The 18,929-nt window shown below is 34.5% G+C and overlaps 1 long non-coding RNA gene across 1 annotated transcript in view; it reads left to right on the top strand.

Annotated features, from left to right (window-relative positions):
* The window catches only part of LOC118555634 (uncharacterized), a 354,728-nt gene that overhangs the window by 305,799 nt on the left and 30,000 nt on the right, over positions 1 to 18,929 (top strand). The window lies entirely within an intron of this gene.

The following is an 18,929-nucleotide window of genomic DNA, read 5'->3' as shown; positions in this document are numbered from 1 at the left end:
TCAGGTTCATGAGATCAAGCCCCGCATGGGGCTGTGCCCTGCTGAGCATGGAGACTGCTTGGGATTCTCTCTCTCCCTCTCCCTCTGCCCCTCCTTTCCTGCTCGTGCTCTCTAAATAAATAGGTAAATAAGTAAAATTCTGTTTCACAAGCACTAAGTATATATGTGATAGATCTTCAGCCTTCAGTCTACCATTTTCTTCATAATCATTTCTATATATTTATTATTTTCCATTATTCTTTATTTATAATTTCATCTATCCTCTCAACATGTACCTGAATGTGATTTTAAGTCATCTTTATCCTATTTTTAATTGTTTTTAATATAGATTTTTTTCACTTTTTTTTCCATGTTATTCCAGTGCTCAAATGGCTCCTTTTATCTTCTGCTGTCTTAGCAATTTATTTGCCTTTCTTGTGAGCTTTTCTTTTATGGACAGGTAATGTCACCTGAATTTATTTGAGGCCATGGAGATTTATTTGTCTGAGCTCCTAATCTTTTGGGCATTTGCTCTTGCAATGTTTTTTCTTTGCCTATCTGCTTTTTATTTTCCCTCTCTGCTTTTCTTGGAGTATATATACATACTTTAAAATTTCTTGTTCTTCTGCTTTTAATGGATCAAATTATTCAAAGAATATAGTTGGGGAAACTGAGTAGAGGTGGAGTTGATGTGAGTAGGAACACTGCAGGTTTAGATTTCTCATCTTAAAAACCATCTTAGAAAACCTGTGATTTCCTTTGTCTTGGGCACTTCTGATCTCAGCTTTCAATGTCCTAGCAATTTTTATACATATCAAGTGCTTTATGTCACAGCTCTGCTGCTGAGATCAGGTGATGTTCAATAACTGTGTGCTCTTGCCTTTACTCCATTTTATCCATCCATGAACAGTCTAGGTTATAGACCAAAAAATAACACATCAGCATGGTCATCCATTCTATTTTACTTCCCCTGTGTCCCTGTCAAGTTTACAATCCCTGTTACCTTTGTTAGTCCTCTTGTCCTTCCAAATCTTGTTGCTCATTTAGGATAGAATTACTAGCTTTTAGGCAAGTGTTTCTTGTTCACAACTTAAGCCTATACCTGCCTATTCCTAATGTCCTCCCTTGTTTTGGTCTAGATTTCCCACTATGGCAAACATACCTCACATTTTGTAATTTAATTGAAAATTAAGATTTTTCTCTTTGCATTCTTTTGGATGTTTTTAGTTGGTTTCATGGAGTTGAGAGTACAATAAAAAGAGACTTTACTTCATCATCTTCAACTGAAAAACCAAAACACCTTTGAAAAGGTTGAATTGACATGGTGAAAAATTGACATAATTTTTGTTGATATGAATTACAAAAATGCTTAAGATACAGAACCAACAAAGCTTGTTGATACATAGAATATAGAAGCCAGAGAAAATGGAGTTATTAATGACAGTCATTATATGTTCTTGGTTTGAGATACTATGAAGACAATGGTGCTACTCGTGTGATGAAGTCTGGATGGCCAGACTGCTATGGGAAACTGTATTAAAGGTTCCATCTTAAACATATTAACACTGAGAAATCTTTGAGATATCCAGGTGGGGATTTCACATATGCTCTTGGATATGAGTCTGGAGCTTAGGGAAGAGGTTGGGGTTTAATATGAATTTGGAATAGGTTAGCCTAAATATGGTAATTAGAGCCCTGAGAATGGGTAAACTGATCTTGGAGTTTGTATAGATAAAGAGTAGAAGGCAAGCTCTGAGACACTCCGATGTTTAGAGGTCAGGTATTAGAGAAAGAGAAAGGAGGCTGAAGTAAGAGAACACAATGTCTCTGAAGGCAAGACGTGATAGTTTTAAGGAGAGAGGAGTCAACCATATGGAATGAGTCTGAATGTTGGAGTAGAATGAATAGAGTTCCCATTGGATTTGGCAACATGAAACTCACTAATGACCCTGACAAAAGCACCTTCAGTACATTGTTGGGTAAGGAGCCAATATTGCAGTGGCTCAAATTAGCAAGTTAGATGAAAGTGAGGAAGCAAAGAGAAAGGTGACATTTTTAAGAGGTTTACTTGTGAATAGTTGACTCTTCTGTAAATAGGTAGTGAGATGTAGCATCAAGCCTTTTGTTTAATTTTAACATGATACTAGAGCATGTTTGTATTCCACTAGAAATGATACATAGAGGGGAAGTGATTAATTATACAGGAGAGTATTGGAATTATTGACATTGTATAGACCTTGAAAAGGTGAGAGGGAATTTGATCTAGAGCCAAGGTGAAGGGTCTTTCTGTGGAGAGATGTGTGGTCGTATCTCTTATTGAGACAAGATGGAAGATGAGGAATGGGTGTTAATGCAGAAAGGTTTTTTTAATTCAGTGGTGAGAAGATGATGAAATTTCTTTCTGATAGCTTCTGTTTTCTCTATAAAATTTGAGGGGAAGTCATCAGATTGCTGAGGGGGAACCATTTTGTGAGGCTTGCAATAATGACAGCATTAGAAATACTTTCATTGTTAAGAACTCAAAACATCTGCCCTGTTATACTTGATATATTTAAATAATTATTCTATATTCACGGATTCTTCTTCCAGAAAATAATTAATGAAACTATGAAACAAAGCTAAATGCCTACTGATACAATACTGTATGAACTAGGGCTTATTAGCGTATCCATTTTACAGATTAAAAAACTTGGCCATACAGATGTTCAATTATTTGCTCAATGTGACACAGCTGGGAGATGAGACAACTGGAATTCAATGCAAACTGTCTGATCTCAGAGCTTGTGCTGTTAATCACTAGAATGTATTGCCTGTACTCTTCATAAAATTTAGACCACGTGTACACACAATAAAAATAGTTTTTTTCATTACTGTCCTTACCTCTGCTTCAGAAGTCCTCCTAACACACTTGTAGATTCTGAACTTGTAGATTCTGAGTAAAATGAACACCTCATTTCTACATTACTAAAGTCAAGAGTCAGAAATAAAACTACATTCTAACCTTAGGATTTTCCATACGCATCATGAATTTTTACTATTAGTCTTTAATAAACAGGCAGTGATGAAATAACTAGAAATTTGGCAGAACTCTGTATTGTATGTTGTGAGTGTGTGTCTTTACGAATAATCTCTCCTCTCAATCTGATGTTAACATTTCCTTTTATGAACCTGTTAATTTTTCTACACGGTGGTTTCCTTTCATTTTTCTTTTTTAATAAGTCAAACACAAGAATGCTGAGATTTGACAGAGTAGCTATATAAAGCAGAAAAGAACAAAAAGGTGCTTGGCATTGAGTTAATGAATTATATTTAAAAGAACTCTGAAAGATGTTGGAATAATGTGGGTGTATTATTCATGAATTCTGTTTATTTCTCTTGTTTTTCTTTGCTTAGAAGAGCTATCTGCAATTTAGATGCAAAAGTTTCATTTGACATTTCAATTATTAAAGATAATTTAAGAGTGGATAGCAGATCTTTAGCTAGAGAGAGGAAAGGCAATAAAAAGAAAGAAACCATTATCAGGGAGGGGTAAGAAAAGGAAACTGACAAACGTTTCTGTGATTCCTACATTTTCTAACATATTGGTCATTTATTATAAAATTTTATGAAAGGGGCACCTGGGTGGCTCAGTCATTAAGCGTCTGCCTTCGGCTCAGGTCATGATCCCGGGGTCCTGGGATCAAGCCCTGCATCGGGCTCCCTGCTCGGTGGAGAGCCTGCTTCTCCCTCTCCTACTTCCCCTACTTGTGTTCCCTCTCTCGCTGTCTCTCTGTGTCAAATAAATTTAAAAAATCTTTAAAAAAAATTTATGAAAGAGGTTTGAATTATTATCCTGTTTTTTGGAAGAGAAAAGTGAAACATCATAAAAATGTATAATTTTGTTTTGGGTGAATGGTGTATTAATTATGTATACCACATAAAATTGATGTCTCTCCCTTTTTTCTGACATTCTTCTTGCTTACTTTGATTCAGGAAGTCTTGGTTGTGGAAGGGTTACTGCTGACCTATATTGGGAAAAAATTGAAAGGTAATAATTAAAATTCAACTGGAAATTAACCATGGAATGAAATTCATCCTGAGATTTCAGTATCTTAATGTATTATCCAGTTTTTAAGATCCTTTTTTGGGAGAAGAGAGAGTGAATGTTGGGCACACAATTGAAGGAAAGAACACAAGATGGAGTGCTTGACTAAAGGCTAAAATTCCAAATTTGCTAATTTTATTTTTCTTCTTGGTAGAGTGGCTCTACCTGAGAGCTATGCTAGCCTAGATCACAAGACCCAATATATATAGGGCCTAAGAATAAAGAGCCTTACATCCAAATTGGTAAGGAAGAAGTAAAACTTTCACTTTTTGATGACATGATACTATATATAGAAAACCTTGAAGACTCCACCAAAAAAAAACACTAGAACTGATCAACAAATTCAATAAGGTCACGGGATACAAAAATCAATGTACAGAAATCTGTTGCATTTCTGTACTCTAATAATGAAGCAAGAGGAAGAGAAATTAAGAAAACAATCCCATTTACAACTGTACCAAAAATAATAGAATATCTAGGAATAAACTAAACTGAAGAGGCAAAAGACCTATACTCTGAAAACTATAAACAATGATGAAAGAAATTAAAGACAAAACAAAGAAATGGAAAGACATTCCATGCTCATGGCTTGAAAGAATAGATATTGTTAAAATGTCTATATGGCCCAAGCAATCTACACATTTAATGCAATCCCTATCAAAATGCCAACAGAATTTTTCACAGAACTATAACAAACAATCCTGATATTTGTATGGAACCACAAAAGACCCCAAATAGTGAAAGCAATCTTAAAAAAGAAAAACACAACTGGAGGTATCACAATTCCAGACTTCAAGTTATATTACAAAGCTGTAGTAATCAAAACAATATTCTACTGGCACAAAAATAGACACATAGATCAATGGAACGGATTAGAAAACCCCGAAACAAACCCAAAATTATACAGTCACTTAATCTTTGACAAAGCAGGAAACAATATCCAGTGGGAAAAAGACAGTCTCTTCAACAACTGGTGTGGGGAAAATTCGACAGCTACATGCAAAAGAATGAAACTGGACCACTTTCTTACACCATACACAAAAATAAACTCAAAACGGATTAAGCATCTAACTATGAGACCTGAAATCATAAAAATCCTAGAAGAGAGCATAGGCATGATTTCTCTGACATCAGCTGTAACAGCATCTTTCTAGATATGTCTCCTGAGGAAAGGGAAGCCAAAGCAAAAATAAACTATTGAGACTACATCAAAATAAGAAGCTTCTGCACAGCAAAGGAAACAACCAACAAAACTAAAAGACAACCTACTGAATGGGAGAAGATATTTGCAAATGACATATCTGATAAAGGGTAGTATCCAAAATGTATAAGGAAATGCTACAACTCAACACACAAAAAACAAATAATCCAATTAAAAACTGGGCAGAAGGCATGGATTGACCCTTTTCCAAAGAAGACATACAGATTGGGGCACCTGGGTGGCTCATTTGGTTCGGTGTCCAGCTCTTTATTTCAGCTCAGGTCATGATCTCAGGGTTGTGGAATCAGGCCCTGGTAGGGCTCCGTGCTTGGCTTGGAGTCTGCTTGTCCCACTCGCTCTGCTCCCCCCCCCGTTCATGTGTGCGTACTCTCTCATTCTCTTCCTCTCAAATAAATAAAATCTTTTTAAAAATACTTAAAAAAAGACATACAGATGACCAACAGACACATGAAAAGATGCTTAACATCACTCATCATCGGGGAAATGCAAATCAAAACCACAAGGAAATCTCACGTCATACCTATCAGAATGGCTAAAATCAAAAAGACAAGAAACAACAAGTATTGGTGAAGATGTGGAGAAAAAGTAACCCTCGTGCACTGTTGGTGGGAATGCAAACTGGTGCAGCCACTGTGGAAAACAGTATGAGTTTCCTCAGAAAGTTAAAAATAGAACTACACTATGTTCCAGTAATGGTACTAATGGGTATTTACCCAAAGAATACGAAAACACTAATTCAAAGGAACACATGCACCCCTATGATTACAACAATATTATTTACAATAGCCAATTATGGAAGCAACCTAAGTGTCCATCCATAAATGAATGGATAAAGAAGATGTGGTTCTATATACACAATGGAATATTATTCAGCCATGAAAAAGAACGAAATCTTGCCATTTGCAACAACATGGGTGGATCTAGAGAGTAAAATGCTAAGCAAAATAAGCCAGCCAGAGAAAGACAAATGCCATATGATTTTACTCACATGTGGAATTTAAGAAACAAAACAAACAAATGAAAAAGAGAGAAACCAAGAAACACTCTTAACTATAGAAAAGAAACAGATGGTTATCAGAGGGGAGGTGGGTGTGAAGGTGGGTAAAATAGTTGGAAGAGGATTAAGAGTACACTAATCTTGACGAGCATTGAGTAATATATGGAAGTGTTGAATCACTGTATTCCACACCTAAAATGAATATAACGCTGTATGTTTACTACATTGGAATTAAAAATAGAATTTAAAAAAAAGAATAAAGAGCCTTAGACAATACAGAAAAGTATCATACAATTTGCATTTTCTGAGGAAAAGGGGGAAGTCCTGAGCAGAGGTATGCCATATCTGAAGGTGGAACTTCCTGATTCTTTGATAAGGAATTTTTTTTCTTTCAATGGAGGTAACCATATCTTGTCACATAATTTCACTTTGATAACACAAACATTTTTAAGACAAAGCTTCTATGATTTATATTTTCAAAAAGTTCTCATGTAGCATTGTTATGTTTCAAGGTGAATTCATTAATTTGTTCTTGTAATTTGGTAAAACGAGAGTTGAATTTGCTTTCCAATCACAATTTAAGGAAAAAAAGGGGCACCTGAGTGGCTTAGTTGATAGAGCAACTGACTCCTGATCTAAGTTCTTGAACTCAGGTTGTGAATTCAAACCCTGCATTGGGCATGGAGCCTACTTTAAGTAATAAATAAAAGAATGAATGAACGAATGAATGAATGAATGGAGAGATTCTAATGACATACCTAGAACTATATACAACTCTTTTTTTTTTAATTGCCTTTGGCTTCACTTAAATGTCAAATACAGCAGATGTGTTTTGCCACAAGCTTAAGGTCATGGAAGCTCCTTAACTAGAGAAATGTTGAAAAAAATACTGCACATATCCCCTTTAAAGAATGGGTATTAGAAAAATCAGGGGACTAAATTTTCAGTGATTCCATTTTACCCCTTACCAATATTCTTGATCTTGAAATGTGCTGCTTAAAGTTGAATGCCTCTTTTGAGAGTCAGAATTTTCAGCAAGATCCTAACCAGCAGAGAGAAGGAGGCTCCTCACTAGGAATGAAAATTATTTTCCTGAGTCAATAATGTATATTTCTAACTGATGATTCTTTAGATTAATGAAAGTTTATGACCCAGAAGATAGGAAATGCTTTAAAATGTGACATAGCCTAAAGAATTCAAAATATTATCTAGAAGCAAGATTGGCTCTGTATCTTATAGACAAATACTATTAGGAAAGAAGAGATTTTTTTCTTTTGGATTCATGTTCTTTAATATTCCAAAATTCTTTTAATTTAAACTATTTTTTATAGCAATCCAGTGAATTAAGTATGAACTGGCATTATCACAGATAAAGAAATCAATTCTCCCCACAGTTCACTGCTTTGAGGTAAATCACCTTGTCAAGGAGATGGTAAGAATTTGATGGCAGCTCCAGAGCACCAAATGTTTGATGTACTTCCCGAAGCCTCAGTTCATATACTTTCTTGTCTCTGATTTATTGAAGAATAAGATATAAGTAGTCTGAAGATCAAACAAGCAGGACTGAAAATACAGGGCCGGAAGAAAACGATACATCCTAGAAGATGAGCCTTGGGAGGAAATGGATGATTAGATTTCATCTCCTATCCTAGGGTCATGTCTCTGCTTCTTTGGTAATTAAACTTCAGGCTAAAAATTTGAAGAAAGGAGAGAGAGAGAAAGAGAATATTCACATTATAGAAGTTGAGACTGGCATCTGTGATAAGTTATTTAAAATTTATTTAATTAAAATATTAATTTAAAACATTTGTAAGAAACATTACCTCAATTTATGTTCATGACAGTGGGGATTTTTTTTTTTTTAATGTCTACATTCTTTCTAATAAACTGTTGGAAGACTTAAAAAAAAAAAAAAAAGAAGAAGCATTCGCTTTAGATAACATACTGCCTTTCTCCAGAAAAGAATGCTGTCTTCCTCTGCCTAGGGAGATGATAATCAGACTGGCACACTGGCAATCAATGTAAATTCATTAAACAGGAAGTAAACAGGTGTTTCAAAAATTCTATCTCTATTTTTAAATACTTTCAACATGAAATAGTTTTGATGTTCAAGATTGATAAAACAAACAAACAAATGAAACAAGGCAAGCAAACAATGGAAGTATCCTGTGAGAAATATATTTTCCACCACAGAGTATTTTGCCCTCTGAAATTCTTCTGACTGCCCAACTCTCCAAGATATGTAAAACTTCTCTTAGCTAATGCCAGCCTTTACACATTATACATTTGCTGCTTTTTTCTTGATTACCGAAATAAACATGCTGAGTGTAGAAAAAAATGGGAGAAAAAATAGAAGCACTTAATATTTGAAAATTATCCTCACTCAGCTATAACCAACTTTAATATTTTGTAGATTATTATTTTCTGTTTTTCTCACTGGTTATTTTTTTCCCAAATTGCAATGAAATGCAGTACCTTTGTGTATTCACCTTCATAAGTACACACACACGGAAACTCACATAAAAACAAAAATACAGTGTGAGTTTTTTTTCATTTTATATACAGTGATAGTATACATATTTTTGTGACAGCAGTGTATTGTATTAATTTGTATAGATCATTATCATTCTTTTTTACAGTTTGTAGCGACTGATATAAGCCTAACTTAATATCCAATATCCTTTTCTTTCTAATAGAATCCCAGTTTTATTGACAGCAGCAATGTGCCCAGCTGCAGCCACAAAATCAACTAAATTTACCAGTGTCCTTTGCAGTTTACATAGCCATTGACACACTCCCGGCCAATGAGATGTAGATATCTACAGGGGTTTCGGAGGAATTTTGTTTCCTCAGTATAGGTCCTGCTTCTACTTCTTTATCCTTTTCCTCCTTCCTGTTGCCTTAAAATATGGACAAAATGGCTGGAATGATTCCACCCTGAAAGAAAGGTTAAGTGAATCACCAACATTTTGCTCTTGACGTTCCATGCGTGCAAATTTCTACTCATTTGCTAAGAATGAAATTGAGCCCTTATCTTACATCATACACAGAAGTCAACTCAAAATAGAGCAATTACTTAAACATAAGACCTGAATCCATAAAATGACTAGAAGAAAACATGGGGAAAAAGCTTTTTGACATTGGTCTAGTCAACGATATTTTGGAATTGGCACCAAAAGCACAGGCAACAAAAGCAAAACTAAACAAGTGGGACTCAATCAGACTAAAAAGCTTCTGCACAGCAAAGGAAACCATCAACAAAATGAAAAGACGAGTGGTCAAGATCATTGCCTCTCAAAAGTTGACTTTCTTGGGCTATGAAGATCTTTGGGGATGGTGCTTGCCTGTGCAGCCCTTGGTCTGTCTGTCCTTACAGCTGTGGTTCTTGAGATTTTTGTGAAATATAGGGAAACTCCCACGTCAAAGCTAATAACTGAGCTCTCAGCTACATCCTGTTCATCTCCCCTATCCTGTGCTTCCTTTGCTCCTTACTCTTCGTTGGCCATCCCAACACTGCCACCTGCATCCTCCAACAAATGACATTTGGAGTCATATTCAGGATTAAGTGGTAAAACAAACTCTAGGGTAGGGGCACGTGGGTGGCTCAGTCAGTTAATCAGCTGACTTTGATTTTGGCTCAAGTAGGGGCTCTGTGCTCAGCCTACTTGAGATTCTCCCTCTCCTGCCCCTCCCCCCACTTGCACTCACACTCTCTCTAAAATAAGTAAATAAGTAAATAATAAAATCTTTTTTAAAAAAACACTAGGGGAATGTAAATATGTTAAGGCTGTACTTCATGGATTTCATAAAATATTTAGAAAGGCTGAAGATTAAGCAATACTTGAGCATTCTCTCCCCACACCTTGCCATGGATACATAAATGTTCTAACATTATTTTCCCCAATTTGAAATGTCATGGTTATTATAAACTGAATTCCTATATATAAATTTGCGTTCTGGATTCACTATTCTTTCATTGATTCTTTCCCTGAATGAAAACCACACTACGTTAATTTCCTGGATTACATAGCATGTTCCGACAGCTGATAGCACCTGCTCTTCATTGTTGATCTGTTTCAGTTATTTTGTGCTTATTCTTACAGATTTTCTCTTTGATTTAACTTTTTGAATTGTCTTGGCAAATTCCATAATACATACTAAGAGATTTGGATTACAATCATTTTGAATTTAAAGATTAAGTTGTGGAAGAACTTACCCCTTTGCAATAAAGTTTCCCACTTGGGAATACACTTCATCTCCATTTTCATTTTCATTTTATTTATTAATGTTTTGTTATATTTTCTGACTGGTTATTTGGGTTGTTAAGTAATGTATTGTTTCTTATACATTTCTTGAGCTTACTTGTTGGTTCCAATTAATTGTAAGTTGATTCTCTTGGACATGTAAGGTGCAAAAATTAATATAATAAAATGTTTCTACTTAAAAAAAGATACAGGGATGCAAAAAATATATATTATAAAAATATAAAGATATAAAATATTTATATGAAATAGATAATATGTTAAATATTAGTATTATATATATTTATATTTAAGGTTTAAGCACCAAAATAGTGGTTTTTTAAAATATTTATTTATTTATTTTAGAGGGAGAGAGAGTGTGAGCAGGGGGAGGGGCAGAGGGAGAGAGAGAATCCTCAAGCAGACTCCCTGCTGAGTGGGGAGCCGGATGCGGGGCTCAGTCCCAGGACCCTGAGATCATGACCTGAGCCCAAATCAAGAGTCGGTGGCTCAACCAACTGAGCCACCCAGGCTCCCCCAAACTAGTTTATTTTAAAGAAATACATTTCTTTTATTATGAATAAGGAGGACTTTTTAAGGATATTAATTTTATTTATTTGAAGTTTTATTCTGTTTTTCTCTGATATGTCTATTTAATTGTAATGTTAATTTTCATATAATTTAGGTTTGGCAGTTCCAACCTCCTCAACCCCTACCAGCCTTTCAGGTTTGCTTCTGAATACCTGAAAATTCTTAGAAAATTCTAGACTGCAGTTTAAAAAGCAAGAAACATTTCTTTGGTTTACATAATGGTCTCTGAAGACTTTGCTGTTAATGTAGATTTTTACTACTATACACTTATCTTTGCTGTAGGTAGATAGTGATGATACCTGGGAGCAGGCATAGCTTATGAGTCCCTGATTTTCAGGATTCTGGCTCCTTGAAGCTCCTTTGTGTTTGTAAAGTATCTGGGACACTTATCATATTCATTGGCTCAGTCTGGGTGTGTCTAGTGTGAAAATATTCACAAAGTTGTGCTCTTTGGTTTATTGGCAAGGGGATAGAGTGGGGAGTTCTCAGAGTCCGTTGTTCAGACAGTAGAGAAATTAGTTCAGCCAAAATGTACATTTCCCTCATTACCACTGAGGTCAAATATCTTTTCATACATTTCATTAACCAGTAGTATCTACATTTTTATGAATTATATGTGTATACTCTTTACCCCTATCATATTGTGTGCGTGTGTGTGTGTTTAAGTGATTTAAGGGAATTTTGCCTACTTTATATATTAAAAATACTTTCTCCCTATGTCACTTGCATTTCTCAAATCATTTGCTTTTTTCTATTCAGAATTTTTTAAATTTTATTGTAACTTAAATGTGTTACTTTCATTTCTGGCTTTTTCTTTTTCTAGCTTTTGCTTTTTGAAGATGTTTAAGAAACCTTTCTTTTGGGGCACCTGGCTGGCTCAGTCAGTAGAACATGTGACTCTTGATGTCAGGGTCATGAGTTCAAGCCCCATGTTGGGTATAGAGATTACTTAAATAAATACATAGATAGATGGATAGATAGATGGATAGGTGATAGATAGATAGATGATAGATGATAGATAGATAAAAATTATATTTTAAAAAAAGAAGGCTTTCTTTCACCCAGGGTTATACATGAAGTTGAATATCTTTATCTCCAGTAACTTTTATTTTAAAACGTAGGTCTTAATAAGTCCTGGGGATATAATGTACAGCATGGTAATTATAGTTAATAATACTATATTACACATATGAAAGTTTCTAGAGAGTAGATCCTTAACGTTCTCATAACAAGAAAAGAATTTTGTAACTAGGTATGATGACAGATGTTAACTAGACTTAATGTGGTGATCATTACACAATATATACAAATATCAAATCATTTCATTGTACACTTGAAGCTAATATAATGTTATATGTCAATTACACCTCAGTAAAAAAATAAATAAAAATTTAGATCTTTAATTTTCTTGGAATTTAATTTGATAAAGGAAGTAACAAAGGAAACATGTGAAACATTTTTTCTGAATGGTAGTTGCCTAAACTTTCTGTATTGACAAGACTATAATTTTCCCAATGTCTTCTGGTGCCATATCTATCATAAACCAAGTTTCCATATAATTATGAGTCATAATATTGTGGACTTGTTAATTCTATTTTGTTTAATTATTATTTAAGCCTCAAAAATTCTTTAATTTTATAATTTTCTGTATAGAAATCTTGCATTTTTCCTTAGTTTTATTCCTTGATATTCAAATTCTTGCAGCTATTTTGAATGGATAAAAATTTTTTTCTAACGTTTGTTGCTGACATATAGAGATGCACTTGATTTTGTAAATTGACCTTTTGTCCTGCAAATTTCCTAAAATCACTTAATTCTAATAAATTATCTACTAATAGTAATACTAATAATTTATAATTTATGATATATAATAATTTATAATAACTTATCTACTAATTCTAATAATTTAGCTACTTTTTTTAGTTCTACATGCACAATCACATGGCCTATAATGTTAACAGTTTTATCTCTTCCTTTCTAATTCTTTTGCATTTTATTTTTTCTTGCCTTATTAAACTAACTGGGCCCACCAGTACAATGATGAACAATGACAACATTGGGTACCTTTGTCTAGTTCCCAATCTCAGAGGAAAAACTTCCAACATTCACCATTGCGAATGGTTTTTTATGTGGATCTTTTAGTAGATATCCTTTATCTGATTAAAAACTTTCCTTTATTTTTTAGTTTGCTGAATGGCAAATATTAGAATATATAATACATTAGAATGGATGTTGAGAAAATGTTTCTTCTGCATCTACTGAGGTGATAGTATGATATTTTTTTCTTGGTTCTGGTCATGTGTATGAACAAAATGATTGACTTGGGGTCAGTAAGTCAACCTTGCATTCTTTGAATAAACCCTAGTTTGTCATAGGGTCCTGGCAGGAAAGCGATGACCCAGTGAAATTGAGTATTTTGCAGATAGTTAAGTAAAAGGGTGGTTTAAAAAGATATGGACTAGAAAATCAAAACACCACAAGAAGTTTAATAGTGAAGCCCTGTTACTGTCCCTAGGCCTGCAGGCATGAGTGTTGAGAGTAGTTACAGAACTGGAAGAAAGAGAGTTGCATACAGAGGGATGCCTATTGGAAGCTGGAGGAATTCATAAACCAGCCTTAGTCTCCTTCTTTCTTCCAATCTCTAACTATTGCTCATCAGCAGCCAAATCCAGATGAAAGCTTAAGGGAAGAGAATGGCACTAATGCAATCCTTGTAAGTTATTCTTCCATTGTACCAAGTGGGGTGGATCTGAAAGAGCAACAAAATATGTCAAGTATGGACATGGGTTGATCTTTTCATTTACTTCTGGATTCAATTTTTGCATTTACATTCAGAAGTGAAATTCGCCTTGAGATTTCCTGTCTTATAATTACCTTTATGCTGGCCTTATTTTTGTATGTGTGGTATATTTCTTTTTACTGAGGTGTAATTAACATGTCGTGTTATTATGTTCATTTTAGGTGTGCAACATATTGATTTGTCAATTCTATACATTACTCAGTGCTCATCACAATAAATGTAGTCACCATCTGTCCCCATACCACATTATTGCAGTATTATTGACTATATTCCCTATGCTGTATTTTTCATCTCTGTGACATTTATTTTATAACTGGAATTTTGTACCTCTTAATCTCCTTTATTTGTTTCTCCCATCTTCCCACACCCTTCCCCTCTGGCAACCACCAGTTTTTTCTCTATATTTAAGAGTCTGGTTTTTGTTTGTTCTTTTGTTTTGTTTTGTTTTTTAGATTCCACATATAAGTGAAATCATACGTTGTCTTTCTCTGTCCGACTTATTTCACTTAGCGTAATACCCTCTAGGCCCATCCAAAATGTCCCAAATGGCAAGATCTCATTCTTTTTTATGTTTATATACACATCTTTTTTATCCATTTATCTGTGGGTGGACACTGGGTTGCTTCCATACCTTAGCTACTGTAAATAATGCTGTTAAACATAGGGGTGCATATGTCTTATAATTAGTGTTTCCATTTTCCTGGGGTAAATACCCAGTGATGGAATTGCTAGATGATACAGTATTTCTGTTTTTAATTTTGGGGGAAATCTGCATACTGTTTCTCCACAGTGGTTGCTCCAGCTTACATTCCCACCAACAGTACACAAGAGTTCCCTTTTCTGGGCACCTGCACCCCAACGTTTATAGCAGCAATGTCCAAAATTGCCAAACTATGGAAAGAGCCCAGATGTCCATCAACAGTTGAATGGATAAAGAAGATGTGGTATTTACCTACAATGGAATACATCAGCCATTAAAAAAAGAATGAAATCTTACCATTTGCAACGACATGGATGGAACTAGAGGGTATGATGCTAAACGAAATAAGTCAATCAGAGAAAGACAATTATCATACGATTTCACTCATAATGGGGAATTTAAGAAACAGAGGAGCATTGGGGAAGGGAGGGAAAAGTAAAACAAGACAAAATCAGAGAGGGAGACAAACCATAAGAGACTCTTAATTACAGGAAACAAACTGATGGTTGCTAGAGGGGTGGGGGTTCGGGGATAGGGTAGCTGGGTGATGAGCATTAAAGAGGACACATGATGTAATGAGCACTGGGTGTTATATGATGAATCACTGACCCCTATCTCTGAAACTAATAATATACTATATGTTAATTGAATTTAAATTAAAAAAGAAAAAAAGAGTTCCCTTTTCTCCACATCCTCACCAACATTTGTTATTTCTTGTCTTTTTGATATGATATGCTGTCCTTATTAAATAGGTTGGGATTTTAAATATTTTTCTCTTCTCTCAAAAAGTGTTTTTAAGATTGATGTTATTTCTACCTTAAAGATTTTTAGAATTCACTGGTAGAGACATCTTATATCAGTTACATCTTTTTTTTTTTATATATATATTGGTCTGAACAAGGATTTATCACTTACCAATCCTATCAAAAAAGAGATTATTTCATTAATCTCTATTCATTATTTTCTTCCTTGTACTTTATCAAGGTTTAATCCTCTATTCTGTTTCCTTTGCATTGAAATAGATGCTTAGCTCACTGAATTTGAATTTTATTTCTTTTCTAGTATGCATTTCAGTATGTAAGTGTGCTAGTTTATCTACATAAGTTTTGATATATAGGATTCTTTTTATGCCCTATCTACCATTTGATTCAAAATATTTTTCATTTTCATTCTTTGACTCATAGGTTATTTCAAAGTTTTTTTCTTCTTAATTGCCAAATATATGGACTTTTCTTTCTTTTAAAATACATTTTTTATTGTTTTTTTTATTCCTAGCCTAATTGCACATTGGTCAGAGAGCATATGTATGAAATATGTACAACTTCAGTCCTTTGAAATTGTTGAGATATGCCTTCTGACCCAGCATGTGGTATTTTTTTCTGAATGTTTTATGTGTGCTTGAAAAAAAATGTTTATTCTACAGTTTCTGTTTACAAGATTCCTTATATATCCACTCAGTCCATTTTTTATAGTATTCAATTTGTTGTATTCTTAACTTTTTTCCTTGATCTGTCGGTTACTGAGAAAAGTGTGGTTCACTGTCAGGAATGAGAAATGTATCCTTGTGACTGAATTTATTTCTCTTTACAGTTTAGTCAATAAAATATATGATTTTCTTTAGTTTTTTCCTAACTTATTAGTATAAATTTGTATAGTTCCGTAATTTCCATAAGTTTAAATGGAAAGGCTAGGGAATACTTTCATTTAAATACACAAGAATAAAATTGCAAAAAAAAGGAATAGAATTGCATGTGATTATAACAAACATATATGATGTTAAAATGGCAGTCTTATTCCTTTAGAGGAAGAGGCATTGAAACAGCCATTATTAATGTGTCCTTTACTGAAATGTTGCCAAAATTTCTATCATCCTAGTACATGTCATTTTGCAAATGATTAAGAAATTAATTACTCTCCCTTAACCTCTATGCTAAGGTAAATGCCACATTGATTGAGACGCTTTGATTTGGCTTATACTACTTTCTGTCATATCATATGTGGTTTTATACAATATTGTGTTCTTTTTGACATTATACTTACCTATTAGAAAGGTCATAAGGGTGGAAAAGATTAATGGGATTTGAGGCTTCAGGTTTGCTATGTCTTTGTGCAGTCTTGACCTATACTTTCATGGAACTGGAGCATAATTAATGCTTCCTCTGATTTATGATTTCCACTGCTAGGAAACTACGAGAAAGTGCTCTTACCTGGTAGCACTCTCTTTTCTCTGTCTGTAGATATGTTAAACAAGAAATACAGCTTTTGTTCATAAATTCCATCTTTTGAGATTTGTTTGTAGTATTTTAGTTGCTACTTAATAAAACATATGTTATACCTTGACCCTAAAGCCAAATTTGAATACCTGCTCTCATTGTATGTCTGGGGGGTATCAAAATGAAACAATTTCAGCTTTTGACCTTTGGAGCAGAAAGCAGTTCTAATAATTAACTCTCGTTGCATAACTATATTCAGAAAGGGACCTTCTTCACTGCAATGACAGGATATTAACTGGAAAGCATGAAAATAGCTTCAAAATGTAGCAAGAGACCAGGGCTGCCAAGGATGGGCAGACACTTATACCTACTAACCCACAAGAGATGACTCTGGCCTTGAGAGAACATTGCTGAATGTATAAATGACACATCAATGGGAAAACTGTTGACAGAGCAGTAACCATCATCCTTGAACTCTTTCCTCCACCAGAACAATTTTATGGTTTCTTAGTCTTTCATCGTTTTAAATGATTCATAAACCTGTTGAATAGAAGTAAGATCATCTGGCTATTATAAAATTATATAAAAATATTTTACTCAAAGGCAACCAGACAGATTACATGCCAGACAGGACTATGTGGTAAAAATGCACTATCTACTCACTCCTATACAGCCATTCTGAGAGATTGTGGGAGGGTACAATGTAATATTCAGGTACCCTTTAGGGAATAAACAATGAACATATTATCATTAGGGAAGTTTAGCCTCGTGTGAGATAACTTTTTAAAAATTATTTATCCTCAATATTTCCATAAGAATTATCTTCCTAAAATATATTAGGTTATTCTATTTTACTACAGTATTCATTCAGTTGCCCCCAAGAAATAAGTTCAAAAGCTTTTAATTTGACATTCAAGGCTCTTTATGATATGACCACAAGTTATCTCTCCAGCCAAATTTTTCGTATTTCCACTCTGTATTCTGATATAGAATTCTGTGGTATTTTCTGTTTCCCAATTATGTCAGGTAATTCTCTATCTCCTTATACTGGCTATACTCCTTTTTCACTCTGCAATGCTTTCCCCCGGTTCACTTACAGTGAAAAATGATGGCATTGCTCAAATGAAACGTTCTCTTTGAAACCTTACTGGATTCTCAGAATGCATTTTTCCTTGCCCCTGGTTCTCACAGTACAGTACTTGTATTTCCATTTGGTGCTCATTTCACTGTCTCTTCCAAAGATTTGAAGGTCACTGTGGACAGGGTCCATGAGTAATTGATCTTATGTTTCCAAAGCTTGGCAATAACTAGCATTTATTTATTGGTCATTCTGTGCAGGATGCTATTTGCTTGAGATACAAATATGAAAAGACAGTATCCCTTGTCTGTATTAGGTGCTTATTAAATATATGTTGAATGACTGAATTACATGGGAGGGTTCTTAGTTCTCTGTTGCTGACAATAAGTTCCCATCATCTTAAATAGTGTATGGTTGTAGAAAATCTGATAAACAGAATGAAGGAAGTTATTTTTTAATACCCACTTAGAAGTTCTTATGAAGTAAATAAGTGCAGTCAGGATATTTCACAACGGAAGAACATTGGATCACTAATTTAGAAATTCCCCATTGCTGGGGCGCCTGGGTGGCTCAATCATTAAGCATCTGCCTTCGGCTCAGGTCATGATCCTGGGGTCCTGGGATCGAGCCCCGCATCAGGCTCCCTGCTCAGCGGAAAGCCTGCTTCTCCCACTCTTACTCCCCCTGCTTGTGTTCCCTCTTTTGCTGTGTCTCTCTCTGTCAAATAAATAAATAAAATCTTAAAAAAAAAAAAAAACTCTTAAAAAAAAAAAAGAAATTCCCCATTGCTGCTTTATAATTTAACAACTGAAATAAGCTTCTCATATGGCCTGAGTGTTAAAGAACAGAATTTTGAAGGCTTTCTCCGGGGATGGCTGGATTCTGTCTGTCCCATACGTAGTATGGAGGAGGATTTATAAATCTTAGCATTTGTAGAGTTTTTTTAACTGAGATTATGATCACTATTCACATTATCCTGAAAGCTGAATCCTCTATTGAGGAAGTTGCCTGAAATATATGAGAT

This window comes from Halichoerus grypus, chromosome 2 (assembly GCF_964656455.1).
Source record: "Halichoerus grypus chromosome 2, mHalGry1.hap1.1, whole genome shotgun sequence".
NCBI classification, from domain to species: Eukaryota; Metazoa; Chordata; class Mammalia; order Carnivora; family Phocidae; genus Halichoerus; species Halichoerus grypus.
Note: the sequence above shows the minus strand (reverse complement) of the source record. Positions and strands in the feature narration are given on the sequence as shown.